Source organism: Chiloscyllium plagiosum, unplaced genomic scaffold, assembly GCF_037043375.1.
Source record: "Chiloscyllium plagiosum isolate Xiang-an unplaced genomic scaffold, Cpla_swu_hap1 HiC_scaffold_34, whole genome shotgun sequence".
NCBI lineage: Eukaryota > Metazoa > Chordata > Chondrichthyes > Orectolobiformes > Hemiscylliidae > Chiloscyllium > Chiloscyllium plagiosum.
This window is the reverse complement of record NW_028270172.1, coordinates 6,953,906-6,969,322: the sequence shown is the minus strand read 5'-3', so window position 1 is coordinate 6,969,322 and position 15,417 is coordinate 6,953,906. Positions and strand designations below refer to the sequence as shown.

Here is a 15,417-nt window from a genome sequence, read left to right as displayed (position 1 = left end):
TATTGCCATTACAGAGGGAATTCCAGGATTTTGACCCAGCACCAGTGAAGGAACAGTGACATATTTGCAAGTTAGGATGGTAAGTGGCTTGGAAGGGAACTTGCGGGTCGTGGAGTTTCAATGTATCTGTTGGCCTTCGCAATGGAAGTGGCTGTGGGTTTGGAAGATGCTGTCTGAGGGTCTTTGGTAAACTTCTGCAGTGCAAGTCACAGAGAGCACACACTGCTGCTACTGAGTGTAGGTGATGGAGGGAGTGAATGTTTGTCAATGTGGTGCCAATCAAGTGTCAATACCTTGAAGGTTTTGGAATTCATGATGCAGATGCAATGTACAGAAAGGCCTTCTTCGGTACTGTTCCATAAGTTAAAAGTTATTACTATTGGATAATAACTCAGACTTGGTCATTTATTTTCAAGTTATTGCTGGTGCATACTTTAAACTGATAACCTCTAAATCAGTAAAACAAACCTTTTTCTTCTGGGATTTGGAAGATTTTAGAGTGATTCCATGTTTCCTGTAGCAACAATACAATGAAACATGCCGCCCACTACTTGGAGCTGAGATGGAATATCAGCAATGAACCCACGTAGATTGATAATCACCTGAAAAGGAGTTTCAGAGGTCTCACTGCACAGAATACTGTACAATAGCTATCCTGAGAAGGAGTATAAAATTTCTCCCTTTATTCATTCTCTGTCTCTGACAGAAAGCTCCAAAGTTCGGACAGAGGAGGATAATCCTGCCAGAAACGTTTGTGTAATTTACTGGGCTGCAGTCTCACCAACTAGCAACCTATGTTAACGCAGTGCTCTGTGCATCTTCGAAGTTTTGAAAAGTGCAATTTATTACGACTGAGGTATTGTCATGGATTGTTGATTTTGTTGAAATCCAAACGAGGCATCATTCTGTTCACTTTACAATGAACATCAAACAGTTTTTGTGGTATGAGCACACTTTTTCATGGAAATGGTGATAATGATTGCAACAGTTACAAAACAGAGTTCAGGACCAATCGCTAGTTGAAGGACAGCAAGCAAAATGGAACAATGATCTTGTGTCTGACATACAAGAAAGTGCCTCCTGCAATAGTCCTGTGCATGGAAAAGGAGGCTAATGTTGAAACAAAAACAGGAATTGTGGAGAAGCTCAGTGGGTCTGGCAGCATCTGTGGACAGAGAAATTAAAAAGAGCATTTCAAAACCAAATCTAATGAAGGGTCAGAGTTTCTCCTGCACTTTCCAAGAGGTGTTTTTGTTTCAGATCTCCAGCATCTGCAATTCTTTGTTTTATTATAAGGCTAACACTTAATCTGAATTCAATGAATGTGTTGTGGCATGATCTTCAATACTGACGAAACAAGTACCTCTCACATTGTCAGTAGTAAGTTATAATGACATTAAAACAGTGCAATGAAGTTTGACAGAGGATGAGAAAAAGTAAAGGCAATGTAAGGTTTAAAGATGTGCCTGTTAAAATTAGGAACATAGGTTGTTAGGTAAGAAAATATATGGGAAACAAATATAGAAATAAATTGCTTTATTATTTCAGTTGCAACCTGGTGGTCCCAAGGTGAATTCACCCTCCTCAATTCTGGTCTTCTGCTGTACTTCACAGGACCTTTTTTTAACCCCTTTGCTGATTAATGGTTGCTTAGTATGAGTACATTTATTTTCTTGGATTTAGCTGCCCTAACTGTCACACAGGGAATAGGTATACATGAAGCTCATGCAACTAATTAACCAAAAGCAAATGCATTTCTGTGTCATTAATTAATCTACCTTTCTAGCCTGGAAGTAAAATTAATCTTACCTTAGTTACTGATTGACTGTTTGTGGTGGTCAGATAGTGGGAAGATAGCATAGTTTACGCTAGATTAAGTGAGATTTACTGCTGGGTTCTTCATATGTAAATAAAACCACATTCTGGCACTCACCATGTTGTCAGTATGAAAAGAGATTAATGTGAGGAAAGACTTTGAAAATAAACATAGATGTGCACACGTTGTAAATTGGGATTCTATTTTTCCCTTGACTTTACAACTGTATAAACTCAAACTAGACCAATGGTGTGAAATCAAATGTACCCATGTAGAGAGGTGAGGGAGGCAGCACAATTACATTAACACTTTAGAACAGACTAATCTGTTACCACAGCAACAGTGATGGCTCAGTAAATTCAAAGATAAAAGTAGAAAAGTGAGGCTCGTTTGTTTTATCACAACAGACTTAGCTGTGTCATTATCCAATAGTCTTGCTTGTATAGAGAGTATCTTGCAACTTGTACAAACACACCGATAATATAGAAGCATTAATGTAGAAGCATATTCAAGCAAAACTAGCATAAGCAAGAATTTCTGAGTGAAGTTACAATGTCTAACATTTTTTTGTAAAAAGCTATGGGCTGGAAACATTGTCACTGGTGTCAGAAAATGGTGATTGCTGAACATTTTGATGACATTCCTCATGTCTCTATTTTAACACAGACATTAACCCATCTATTTTGAAAACAAGCTATTTGACGCAGCACGCCTGGCATTCTAACTTTGGAGTCTTGAGCTTATGTAATGGTTATTTATTGTCTCTGTTGTTTCCGATTTCTTCATTCACTGTCAGTGAGGTGACTCAGCACAGCGTGAAGAGCAAAGGCTGTTATCGCATCAGATTTTGTAACAAGCTCTGTCTCATTCTGGCTCCAGTTGACATCCAGGTGCTGCCTCAAAAAAACCTAACCCAATAATAAACTTTGTGACGAGCCTGAATTTTGCGTCAATGAACATATGAAACAAGAACAGGGTTAGGTCATTCACCTCATTGAGCATGTTCTGCCAATCAATACGATCTTGACTAATCTAGGGCTTCAACTCCAATTTCACATTTACATCCTTATTACCCTGAGAGACTAACAATCCATCTATGCTTGTCTTAAATATATTTAACAATAACGCACATTCAAAACCATAGGGTAATGAATTCCAAAGATTTACAACCCTATTTCTCCTCAGCTCAATCATAAATATTCATTCAATTTCTCCTAAATGTCCCGACATTTACATTCCCCTAGCTAAGAGTGACACTCAGTTTCCACTCTGTTAAATTTCTTCAGAACCTTGTACATTTCAATGAAATTGCCTCCCATTCTTCAAATCTCCACAGAATATACATCCAATCTACTCAAAACAAGACAATCTTCACATCCTTAGGAACCAATCCCATGAACTTTCAAAACATTGCCTCAATGCTAACACATACTTCCTGCAATAGGGAGATCAAAACTGCCCACAGTATTCCAGGTACAGTCCCAAAAAAGGCTCATAAAATTGCAGCAAGATTTTTTTGTTTTATTCTTACATGCCAATCCTCTTGCAACAAAGGTCAATCTGCAATTTGAATCCTAATTGCTTGCTCCACATGTATGCTCATTTTGTGTCGCTTGTATGAGAACACCCCTTTTTTGAACATCAAAATTGGCACAGTTTTTATGTAATATTCTGCTTATCTTTTCTTAAAACCAAGGTGAATAATCTCAACAATCTTCACCTTTTTACTCCATCTGCCAGTTTGACCTCATGGTTTCTCTGTGCAGTGTGCCAGTGTGCCCATCAAGACTATCACACCCAACTAGTTCCTCATTATTGGCACACTTTGATGTATTCCTCTGATTTTGTATATAAGTCATTGATAAAGCTTGTAAGCATTTTAAGTTCTAACATCGACCCATGTGGCATTCCATTAGTCACATCCTGGCCACTTGGAAATTCCCTTCTTTATCTATATCTTTATTTCCTGTCAGTGAACCAATCCTCTAACCACACTAATATATAATCCTCTCCCTGTGAACCGGTGTCTTGTATATCAATATTTGTATGGCATCTTATTGAATGCCTTTTGGAAACTACAAATATACACTTCTGTTGGTTCCCCTCTATCTAACCTACTAGCTACATCCTCAAACAAACTCTAATAGATTAGTGAAACAAGATTTCCCTTTCATAAAAGCACATTGACTTGTTCTGATGATACTGTCCTTTTCAAAGTACGTTGTTAAAACTTCCAAACCACTAGATTTCAGTGCTGCCCTGGTGTTTGATGTCAGGCTAATTTACCTGTAGTTCTCTGTTTTGCTTTTCCTTCAATGCTTGAGGAATGGTGCTACACTTTCTTCCTTCCAAACTGCTAGGACCATTTCAGAATCTAGGGAATGTTGGAAAGTCAGCCAGCATATCCCTTTTAATATTAACAGGACTCAACCTCTGTTGTAAAATTAAAGACCTGCATTTATATAGCATCTTTCATGATCACTGGATGCCTCAGAGTACTTTACATTCAATGCATTACTATTTGAAGTGTAGACATTGCTACAACATAAGTAATGGAGCAGCACATTTATGAACAGTAAGCTCGCACAAATACACTATTTGATAATAACAATTCAATCTGATTTTTAGTAGTCGTGTTAATTCAGAGAAAAAATATTGACCAACACACTGGTGAGAATCTTCCTCTTCTTCTTTGAAATAGCTGCATAGGGAATTTTACCTGTCCCTGAGAAATTAGACAGAGTCTCGCTCATGGTCTCACATCTTATCCAAATGACAGGACCACCAACAGTTCTGAACTTGCATAAAGTCCCCACAGTCCCAGAGGACCACTCCCTCATTACAGAGAGATGATTGGTTGTGAGATTAACCTGAGGGTCACCACTCCTCAGGCCAGTGGAGAGGCTGAAATGGGACACCCTGAATGTAGGTTTGATCGCTGAGCTGGAAGGTTCATTTCCAGATGTTTCGTTACAATACTAGGTAACATCTTCAGTGGGCCTCAGGCAAAGCAAAGCTGAAAATTCCTGCTTTCTATTTACATGTTTGGGTTTCTTTGGATTGGTGATGTCACTTCCTGTGGTGATGTTATTTCCTGTGGTGAAGTCACTTCCTGTTCCTTTTCTTAGCGGGTGGTAGATGGGGTCTAACTCAATATGTTTGTTGATAAGAGTTCCGGTTGGAATGCCATGCTTCTAGGAATTCTCATATGTGTCTTTGTTTGGCTTGTCCAAGGATGGATGTGTTGTCCCAGTCGAAGTGGTCCCCTTCCTCATCTGTATGTAAGGATACTAGTGAGAGTGCCGTTTTGTGGCTAGTTGGTGTTTATGTATCCTGGTGGCTAGTTTTCTGCCTGTTTGTCCAATGTAGTGTTTGTTACAGTCCTGCCATGGTATTTTGTAAATGACATTAGTTTTGCTTGTTATCTGTTATAGGGTCTTTCAAGCTCATTAGCTGCTGCTAAAGACCCTATACAGACAACAAGCAAAACCAATGTCATTTACAAAATACTGTGCAAGGACTATAACAAATACTACATTGGACAAACAGGCAGAAAACTAGCCACCAGGATACATGAACACCAACTAGCCACAAAAAGACATGACCCTTTCTCTCACTAGTATTGTCACATACAGATGAGGAAGGACACCACTTCGATTGGGACAGCACATCCATGCTAGGGCAAGCCAAACAAAGACACGCACAAGAATTCCTAGAAGCATGGCATTCCAACCGGAAGTCTATCAACAAACACATCAAGTTAGACCCCATCTACCACCTCCTGAGAACAGGAACAGGAAGTGACTTCACCACAGGAAATAACATCATCACAGGAAATGACATCACCAACCCAAAGAAACCCAAACATATAAATAGAAAGCAGGAATTTTCAGCATTGCTTCGCCTGAGGCCCACTGAAGATGTTACCTAGTAGAGTAATAAAACAGTACTCACCTCTGCCAGAAAATCTCAAGGATATTGGTGGACACTGCGTGCTAATTCCCTGTTTCTTTTTTTTTCTGGTACTCCTGTTTTCTTATTACTCCCACAATACCGCCTAACTGCAGTAATGCTTATTTTGCCCTAGCGTGTGTGCTGTTGTGAAACACAATGAAAGACACAAGGTGTAAAATCTTTATTCAACTTCCACCACCAGGAAGAAAAGAAACACCCAAGTGGCCAGTGACAAGCAGCGCCCTTCACATCGAAAGGCAATGCTGTGTGATCAAACAATAGACAATAGACAATAGGTGCAAGAGTAGGCCATTTTGCCCTTCGAGCCTGCACCACCATTCAATATGATCATGGCTGATCATCCTTAATCAGTATCCTGTTCCTGCCTTATCTCCATAACCCTTGATTCTACCATCTTGAGAGCTCTATCCAACTCTTTCTTAAATGAATCCAGAGATTGGGCCTCCACTGCCTTCTGGGGAAGAGCATTCCACACAGCCACCACTCTCTGGTGAAGAAGTTTCTCCTCATCTCTGTCCTAAATGGTCTACCCCGTATTTTTAAGCTGTGTCCTCTGGTTCGGCACTTACCCATCAGCGGAAACATGTTTCCTGTCGCCAGAGTGTCCAAACCTTTAATAATCTTATATATCTCAATCAAATCCCCTCTCCGTCTTCTAAACTCAAGGGTATACAAGACCAGTTGTGCCAGTCTTTCAGCGTAAGGTAATCCCGCCATTCCAGGAATTGACCTCGTGAACCTACGCTGCACTCCCTCAATAGCCAAAATGTCTTTCCTCAAATTTGGAGACCAGAACTGCACACAGTACCCCAGGTGTGGTCTCAACAGGGCCCTGTACAGCTGCAGAAGAATCTCTTTGCTTCTATACTCAATCCCTCTTGTTATGAAGGCCAGCATGCTATTAGCCTTCTTCACTACCTGCTGTACCTGTATGGTTACCTTCATTGACTGGTGTACAAGAACACCCAGATCTCTCTGTACTGCCCCTTTACCTAAATTGATTCTATTTAGGTAGTAATCTGCCTTCCTGTTCTTGCCACCAAAGTGAATAACCATACATTTATCCACATTAAACTGCATCTGCCATGCATCTGACCACTCACCTAACCTGTCCAGGTCACCCTGTATTCTCCTAACATCCTCATCACATTTCACCTTGCCAACCAGCTTTGTATCATCAGCAAATTTGCTAATGTTATTGCTAATACCATTTTCTATATCATTAACATATATTGTAAAAAGCTGCGGTCCCAGCACTGATCCCTGCGGTACCCCACTGGTCACTGCCTGCCATTCCGAAATGGAGCCGTTTATCACTACTCTTTGTTTCCTATCAGCCAACCAACTTTCAATCCAAGTTAGTACTTTGCCCCCAGTACCATGCGCCCTAATTTTGCTCACTAACCTCCTATGTGGGACTTTATCAAAAGCTTTCTGAAAGTCCAGGTACACCACATCAACTGGATCTCCCTCATCCATCTTCAGAGTTACATCCTCAAAAAATTCTAGAAGATTAGTCAAGCATGATTTCCCCTTCATAAATCCATACTGACTCTGACCTATCCTGTAACTACTATCCAGATGTGTCGTAATTTCATCCTTTATAATAGACTCCAGCATCTTTCCCACCACTGAGGTCAGACTAACTGGTCTATAATTTCCTGCTTTCTCTCTCCCACCTTTCTTAAAAAGTGGTATAACATTAGCCACCCTCTAATCCGCAGGAACTGATCCCGAATCTATTGAAATCTGGAAAATAATCACCAACGCATCCACGATTTCTCGAGCCACCTCCTTCAATACCCTGGGATGTAGACTATCAGGCCCCAGGGACTTATCAACCTTCAGACCTAACAGTCTCTCCAACCACCAATTCCTGGCAAATATAAATTCCCTTCAGTTCAGGTCCTTCAGCCACTGTTACCTCAGGGAGATTGCTTGTGTCTTCCCCAGTGAACACAGATCTGAAGTACCAATTCAATTCTTCTGCCATTTATTTGTTCCCCGTAATATATTCCCCTGTTTTTGTCTTCAAGGGCCCAATTTTAGTCTCCACCATTTTTTTGCTTTTCACATACCTAAAAAAGCTTTTACTATCTTCCTTTATATTATTGGCCAGTTTACCTTCGTACCTGATTTTTTCTCTGCGTATTTCCTTCTTAGTAATCCTCTGTTGTTCTTTAAAAGCTTCCCAGTCCTCCATTTTCCCACTTACCTTTGCTATGTTATACTTTTTCTCTTTTAACTTTATATGTTTCTTAACTTCGCTCATCAGCCACGGCCACCCCTGCCTCCTCCTAGGATCTTTCTTCCTTTTTGGAATGAACTGATCCTGCATCTTCTGCATTATACACAGAAATATCCACCATTGTTCCTCCACTGTCATCCCTGCTAAGGTATTGCAGCATTGAACTTTGGCCAGCTCCTCCCTCATAGCTCCATAGTTCCCTTTATTCAGCAGAAATATTGTCACTTCTGATTGTATCCTCTCCCTCTCAAATTGCAGATTGAAGCTTATTTTATTATGGTCACTACTTCCCAATGGTTCCTTCACTTCGAGGTCCCTGACCAATTCTGGTTTGTTGCACAATACCAGATCCAGAATTGCCTTCTCCCTGGTAGGCTCCAGCACCAGCTGCTCTAAGAATCCATCTCTGAGACACTCCACAAAGTCTCTTTCTTGAGGTCCAAATACCATCCTGATTCTCCCAGTCTACCTGCATGTTGAAATCCCTCATAACAACTGTAGTAACATCTTTGTGACTGGCCAATTTCAGCTCCTGATTCAACTTACATCCGACATCCAGACTACTGTTTGGGGGCCTGTAGATGACTCCCAAGAAGGTCTTTTTATCCTTAGAATTTCTCAGCTCTATCCACACTGACTCTACATCCCCTGATTCTAGGTTCCCCTGCGCAAGGGACTGAATATCATCCCTTACCAACATGGCCACACCACCCCCTCTGCCCATCAGTCTGTCCTTATAGCACGTGTAGCCTTGAATATTCATTTCCCAGGCCCTGGCCACTTGAAGCCACGTCTCAGTTATCCCCACAATAGCGAATCCCCACTAATTGCCAATTTCCAAAAGAGCCTCAAGCTCATCCATCTTATTTCTAATGCTTCGTGCATTCATGTATAGTATTTTTAATTTGTTACTGCCCTCACCCTTCCCATCAACTCCTATTTCACTCAACCTTACAGCATGATCCCTTTTTGAGTTTCTGCCTCATTGATACAGTTGTCTTTCTTGACTTCTCTTGTTCTAACTTTCCCTTCAATTTCCTTCTTTAACATCCAGTTTTTCCCCTCCCCCTGCTACTTAGTTTAAACATAGCTGTGTTGCAGTAGCAAACCTGCCTGCCAGAATGCTGGTCCCTAACCTATTAAGGTGCAAACCGTCTCTCTTGTAGAATTTATGCTTACCACAAAACATACCCCAGTGATCCAAGAAATTCCTTGGGTCCAGAAAATCCTTGCTGCCTGCACCAGTTCCCCAGCCACACGTTCAAGTCCATTATCTCCTTGTTTCTGGCCTCACCAGCCCGAGGAACTGGAAGCAAACCGGAGATAACCACCCTGGACGTCCTGCTTTTCAGCCTTCTTCCTAGTTCTCCGAAGTCCCGCTGTAGTATGTTCCTCCTCTTCTTCCCGACATCATTTGTGCCGACATGTACCACCACCTCTGGCTCTTCACCCTCATCCTTGAGGATTTCCTGCACTCTGTGATGTCTTTAACCCTGGCACCAGGAAGGCAACACACCATCCTTAAGTCCCGTCTGCTGCCACAAAAACCCCAGTCAGTTCCTCTCACTATGGAGTCCCCTATTACCACGGCTCTGTGCGATGTCCGACTCTTCCGCTCTGCCTCTGCGCCAACGTTTGATTGACAGACCTGGCCGCCTCGCGGACTGGCAGTGTCATCTGTCTCTACTGTTTCCAAAAGCTTCAACTTGTTCCTGACAGGTACTTCCCCCGGGGTCTCTTGCACCTGTCTCCTCTCTGCCTTCCTCATCGTCTGCTCTCTTCTGCTCTCTTCTGGTATGATTGGTGTAATAACATTGCTGAAGGTCCTGTCCAGAAAGATCTCGTTCTCTTGGATGAGCCTAAGGTCCTCGAGTTCTTTCGTCAGTGCCGCGATATGCTCTGTCAGTGGCTGAACGTGCACACACTTTCCACACTTATACGAGCCAGACACACCAGAGTCGTTGACCTCCCACACCAAGCACGTAGCGCACTGAACCAGCTTGGCAGTCATGTCTTCATCCTCTTCAACTGTGGCATAATCACTTCACTCAACCTCCTTGTCAAAGACTCCTGAGCTAAAGCCTCACTCTTCAATCCACAGGAACTTCCTTGGACCTTCTTTTTGGGGCAAGTCTGTGGACTCTTAATTTAGGTTAGAGGTGGAGGGAGGGAGGGAGGGAGGCCCTACTTTGTAGGACCTGGGGTCTAGAACACACCCACTCTAATAACAATCACTTACCTTCCTGACTGGCTTTGCGCTCTGCCTTCGCTTCCGCCCAGCTCCCACTGCTCTCTGATGCGAAAAGGGGAGGGCAGGGATTAAATCAAAATAGAGTTGAAGGGGGAAATAATGCACTCCACTCACCGCGGTGCCCACCTCTCCCTGAAAATCTCAAGGGTGTTGGTGGACACCATGTGTTAATTCCCTGTTTCTATTGTTCAGCCCAGCTCCCCAGATTGGCCCAGGTTACAACTCCAATCAAGGATCTCATAATCAATAAGATCCACCTGGTTCTAATCACTACAGTACCTGACTGAATTATCCATGAGATTAGAGAGGTACACACTTTGCTCCATGGTATTCCCTAGTCAATCTGAATCAATCTGAGCAATAAATCTTCTCAAAACTCGCTAATCTGAATCAATTATGCATGTAGTGCAGTTGTTGTGATCATTTGAAATTTGGCATACTTGAGTTTGTCCTGATGCTTACAAGCTTTAAATATTCTACAACATGTTTCACTGTTCATCAATAGTCAAGCTCTGAGCTATCTAGTGACACTATTCTGAATTGGTTCTTTCACAATCTCCAGATCAAAATCCTGAAATCTCCCCCTCTTTAACAATACGGTGAGTGTACCTTTCACTCACAGTCTGCAGTGCTTTCATAATGTGGTTCATTCTCACTTTCTAAAGTAATTACAGAGGTAATTAATACTGGCCTTGCATGGATGACTCACCTAGCAAATAAATTTAAAGAGAAATAGGCAGACAATAGCAACTTGGTTTCCTTCACCAATTTTCTCCCCTCTCTCCATCTCTCAGGACCACATCAAATGGTCCCTTAGATATGATCGATCCATTAACACTGGTTATCCTCTGGTAGCTCAACTGAGCAGCTATTATCCAGGTGTACATTGTTGTCAGCAGGCTATGCCTCATGAGAAACATCACAGCCAAGTCAAAGCTTTCCTCATCTGCTCCCCACACAAACACATCCAGTCGGGAATTCTTGATAATGATCCAGAGTGGCAAGCCTGAACAATTCTTCCTCACTAGCACAGGCACAATGAGGACAATCAGAGCCTTCCTTCCAGCTCAAACGTGTTGAATAAAGCTGCAAAGGCTACAAAGGGAGAGTCAACGAGAAGGATTTAGAGGCATTTAATGTTTCCTAGTGGTGTAAAGCATTGGATTAATTTTAGTCTGGCTTGAATCAGATGGGTAATTAAAATAAGTACTGACCAGTCTGAATCCTTGTGAACTGTGTGTCTTTCAAGTTTTCAAATATGAAGTCTTTGATTGTTAAAATGCAACATGTTAAAATATGTTCCTCTACATTCGTACATACAAACCAATCTTTTCGAGTACTTTGTATTGAATTTCATTCAACCATGAAATCAAAAATACACTGTTTCTCGCAGGAGAAATTGTTATAATTACATTCCTTAATCAGTGGTAGCATTTCTATGGTGTTTCATTTCATCAGGTTAATGGCAATGCAACTGGGGTCCTTGCCATGTTCTCGTCTGACTCCCTCACAACAGCCTGAACCCCCTCTTTTATTGTTGCTGCCAAATTGAGCAGAATGCAGCTGGATAAAACAAAAGCAATTTATTATGATGTAGAAACAGGTTAGCAATCAGGACAGCAGGCTGTGTGCCCTGCTGGAATTGAGCACAGCACTACTCATAATTAAGTCTATTTTAGCAGGCTCTGCTCTGCATACAGCTGAGCATAGCAACTTATACTGAATAAATATCACTTCCCACATGGTAACAACTTCAGTTACGATCGAGAAACCTCCTGGCTACAGAGCCTCAAAGCCCTGCTTTCACTGCTTCATACTGTTAAAGAGAGATGGAAATAGTGTAAGTCCAGTTTAAAGAGGTTGGGATCTGTGATTGCTTTGCCAATCGTGCATCAAGCCATGTTGGAATTGTCAAACAAATTTACTAAGCGTAGCTGTTACTTGTGCATCTTATTTTCCCATGTATCCTCCAGGATTGACTGAGCGCTTCCAGGGCAGATTGACCTTGAGGACTCTGGTGAACAATCCAGGAGGATATTCATGTACCTTTAAAAACAGATTGTATACTCAAGAAAGAAAAGTGGTCAAGGGTGATCAGACATGGGAGAAGAGGCTATATGGACTGAGAGTTGAGAAACATCCAATAAGGTAATGAGAAATCTGATCACTTTTTTGGATTGTCTGTGGGAAGTTAAGGGTGTGTTGGATGGCCAATGGCAGGTTAATGGGTGAGGAGGTGGGGGAGGAGCAGTAGGAGGCTTTGTCATGTGGTGACACTTCCAAAGGTGTGTTTATAGTCAGACCACACCTGGGATACTCTGGGCATCTAAGGAAAGATATACTGATATTGGAAACATTCCAGAAAAGGTTCATTACTCTGTCAATCCAGTTTTGGTCTTTTTTCTTAAGAGGAGAATATGAGTAGGTTAGGCCTGTACTCACTGGAACTTAGAAGAAACAGAGGGGACCTTAATGACACATGTAAGATTCTTAGGGACTTGGCAGGGTAGATGTGGAAAGATTGCTTCCTCTTGTGGGGCAGTCTAGGACCAGAGGGCATCACCTTAGGGTAAAGGGTCATCCATTTAAGACAGAAATGAGGAGAAAAATCTTCACCCAGAGGGTAATGAATCTTTGGAATTGTTTACCACGGAGTTTCTGTTTATTAAGTGTATCCAAAGCTCACAGGTTGAAAATCTGTCTATCAATAAGGGAATCAAAAGTTATGGGGAAAAGGCAAGAAAGTGGAGATGAGGGTGATCAGATCAAACATAAATGATGAAGTTGATTTAGTCAGCTGAATGTCTATTTCTGCTCCTGCATCCTATGATCGCATGAACAATGTAGGTTACTCTAATTACTGCCAGTAGCAAAGCTATAGGCTTTGGAAGATTTTTATGTCCTTCCTAGACATGCTGATCATAGACAGAAAGATTTAAAAAAAACAAATGTGGGTTCTATGTGTGAAGTTGAGGCTATACTCTCGGAGACAATGTTGACAGAGCAGATCTGTAGGTTTGCTGCTCTGTTCCACCTAAATGGGATTATATATCTCACCTGTTTCAGTAATGGCCATCAGGGTTAGATACACTCACTTAAAAATTACATATACATCACGAAAGAATCTTAATCTCATTGAAATCTCTTGCAATACCATTGGAATAGACAAATGGCTCAGCCATGTTAGATCTTGCATTGGGCAGAAGAATTGGCAGTCTACTTCGATCGTCCCACAAAACACAGTGCTGTTACCAAACTATTCACTCATTACAAACAGGAATTAGTCAACAGTGCCAGAAAGCTATCAAACTATTGGCCAATGGCACATTCATTTGGAAATAAGACTTCCCTAGGGGACCACTGCCACTATATTGACTTGACAGATTTACAAGGCATAAGCTTCGGGTGAGAGGGGAAAGTTTTAAAAGGGACCTAAGGGGCAACTATTTCATGCAAAGGGAGGTGCATGTATGAATGAGCTGCCTGAAGAAGTGATGGAGGCTGGTACAATTACAACATTTAAAAGACATCTGGATGAGTATATGAATATGAAGGGTTTAGAGGGATATGGGTCAAGTGCAGGCGAATGGGACGAGATTAGGTTAGGATATCTGGTCGGTATGGACGAGTTGGACCAAAGGATCTGTTTCTGGGCTGTACATCTCTATGGCTCTATGACTCTATGATAGTTCCTGCCAGGGAGGTACCATTGATTTACAATATGTGGTCATCCAAGACAACCTCTGCATGATGGGTACATTAGGTCTGATTTTGCTGGAGTGGAGAACTTCAAGTATGTCTTGCCTTTTTACAATTTTCATCGCATCCTCCAGCTTGAAAATGCTTCACTCAGAGATTGTTAGAAGTGATAATTTCCTACTGACAGCAATGGGATATCTGAGAACAATGAACTATCACCTCAACTAATGAGGTTGCAGGCTTGAAAAAAGTAATTGGAGTGACTGAGAGAGAAAAAAATGGGTGAATTAGAGTCAAACCAAGGACCAAGAGAAAGAGAGGAAAAGGTATCTTGGATTAAAGAGAGGTGGGGAGCAAAACAGACAAGACCATTTCAAAATATTTTTAATTTTAATATGTAACAACAATTGAATGACTGTTGGAATGGGGTTACACAGTTTAAACAGCTTCATCTCTGGGTGAGACAGGCTGACTGACATCATTTAAACACACATCTCCTTGTTAAAAAATAGTGCTTACACTATTAATGACCAATATTAAAGTTTTACAATGAGTTCAATCAACAAAGGACAAACGCAGCAATTTCACACATTCACTGGGAAGTTAAAGCTTTTTGAAAAGCCAGCAGTAACATAGAGAAATTCAAGCAGCAACTTGCAGGTCATTGACAATTCATAGATGCATAGATTTTTTGAACTCCCTTTACTGTGGAAGCAGCCACTCAGCCCATCAAGTCCACACCGATCCTCCGAAGAGCATCCCATAAAGAACCAACCCCCTACCTAATTCCTGTAACCCTGCATCAACATGATAAACCCAGGCCTCCTTCACCGCCGCTCCCTCACCACCAGACGCCTGGAGGAAGAGCGCCTCATCTTCTGTCTCTGAACACTTCAACCCCAGGGCATCAATGTGGACTTCAACAGTTTCCTCATTTCCCCTTCCTCCACCTCACCCTAGTTCCAAACTTCCATCTCATCACTGTCCCCATGACTTGTCCTACCTGCCTAACTTCTTTTCCACCTATCCACTCCCCCCTCCCCCCGACCTATCACCTTCATCCCCTCCCCCACTCACCTATTGTACTCTATGCTAATTTCTCCCCACCCCCACCCTCCTCTCACTTATCTCTCCACCCTTCAGGCTCTCTGCCTGTATTCCTGATGAAGGGCTTTTGCCCGAAACATCGATTTTACTGCTCCTCGGATGCTGCCTGAACTGCTGTGCGTTTCCAGCACCACTCTAATCCAGACTGTGGTTTCCAGCATCTGCAGTCATTGTTTTTACCAACATGACAAACCCACCTAGCCTCATATCCCTGGACTCAATGGGTGATTTCCTGTGGCCAATCCACCTAACCTGCACATCTTTGGTCTGTGGGAAGAAACTGGAGCAACCAGTTGAAACCCACACAGACACAGGGAGAAT

The 15,417-nt window shown here is 42.0% G+C and overlaps 1 long non-coding RNA gene across 1 annotated transcript in view; it reads left to right on the top strand.

The window, feature by feature from the left end:
• The first annotated feature begins 12,089 nt into the window (after positions 1-12,089).
• The window catches only part of LOC148141115 (uncharacterized), a 37,779-nt gene continuing 34,451 nt past the window's right edge, over positions 12,090-15,417 (top strand). Inside the window, exons 1-2 of the long non-coding RNA XR_015752772.1 lie at positions 12,090-12,130; positions 12,264-12,438. This is a non-coding gene — a long non-coding RNA (uncharacterized LOC148141115). The remainder of the gene's footprint in view (positions 12,131-12,263; positions 12,439-15,417) is intronic.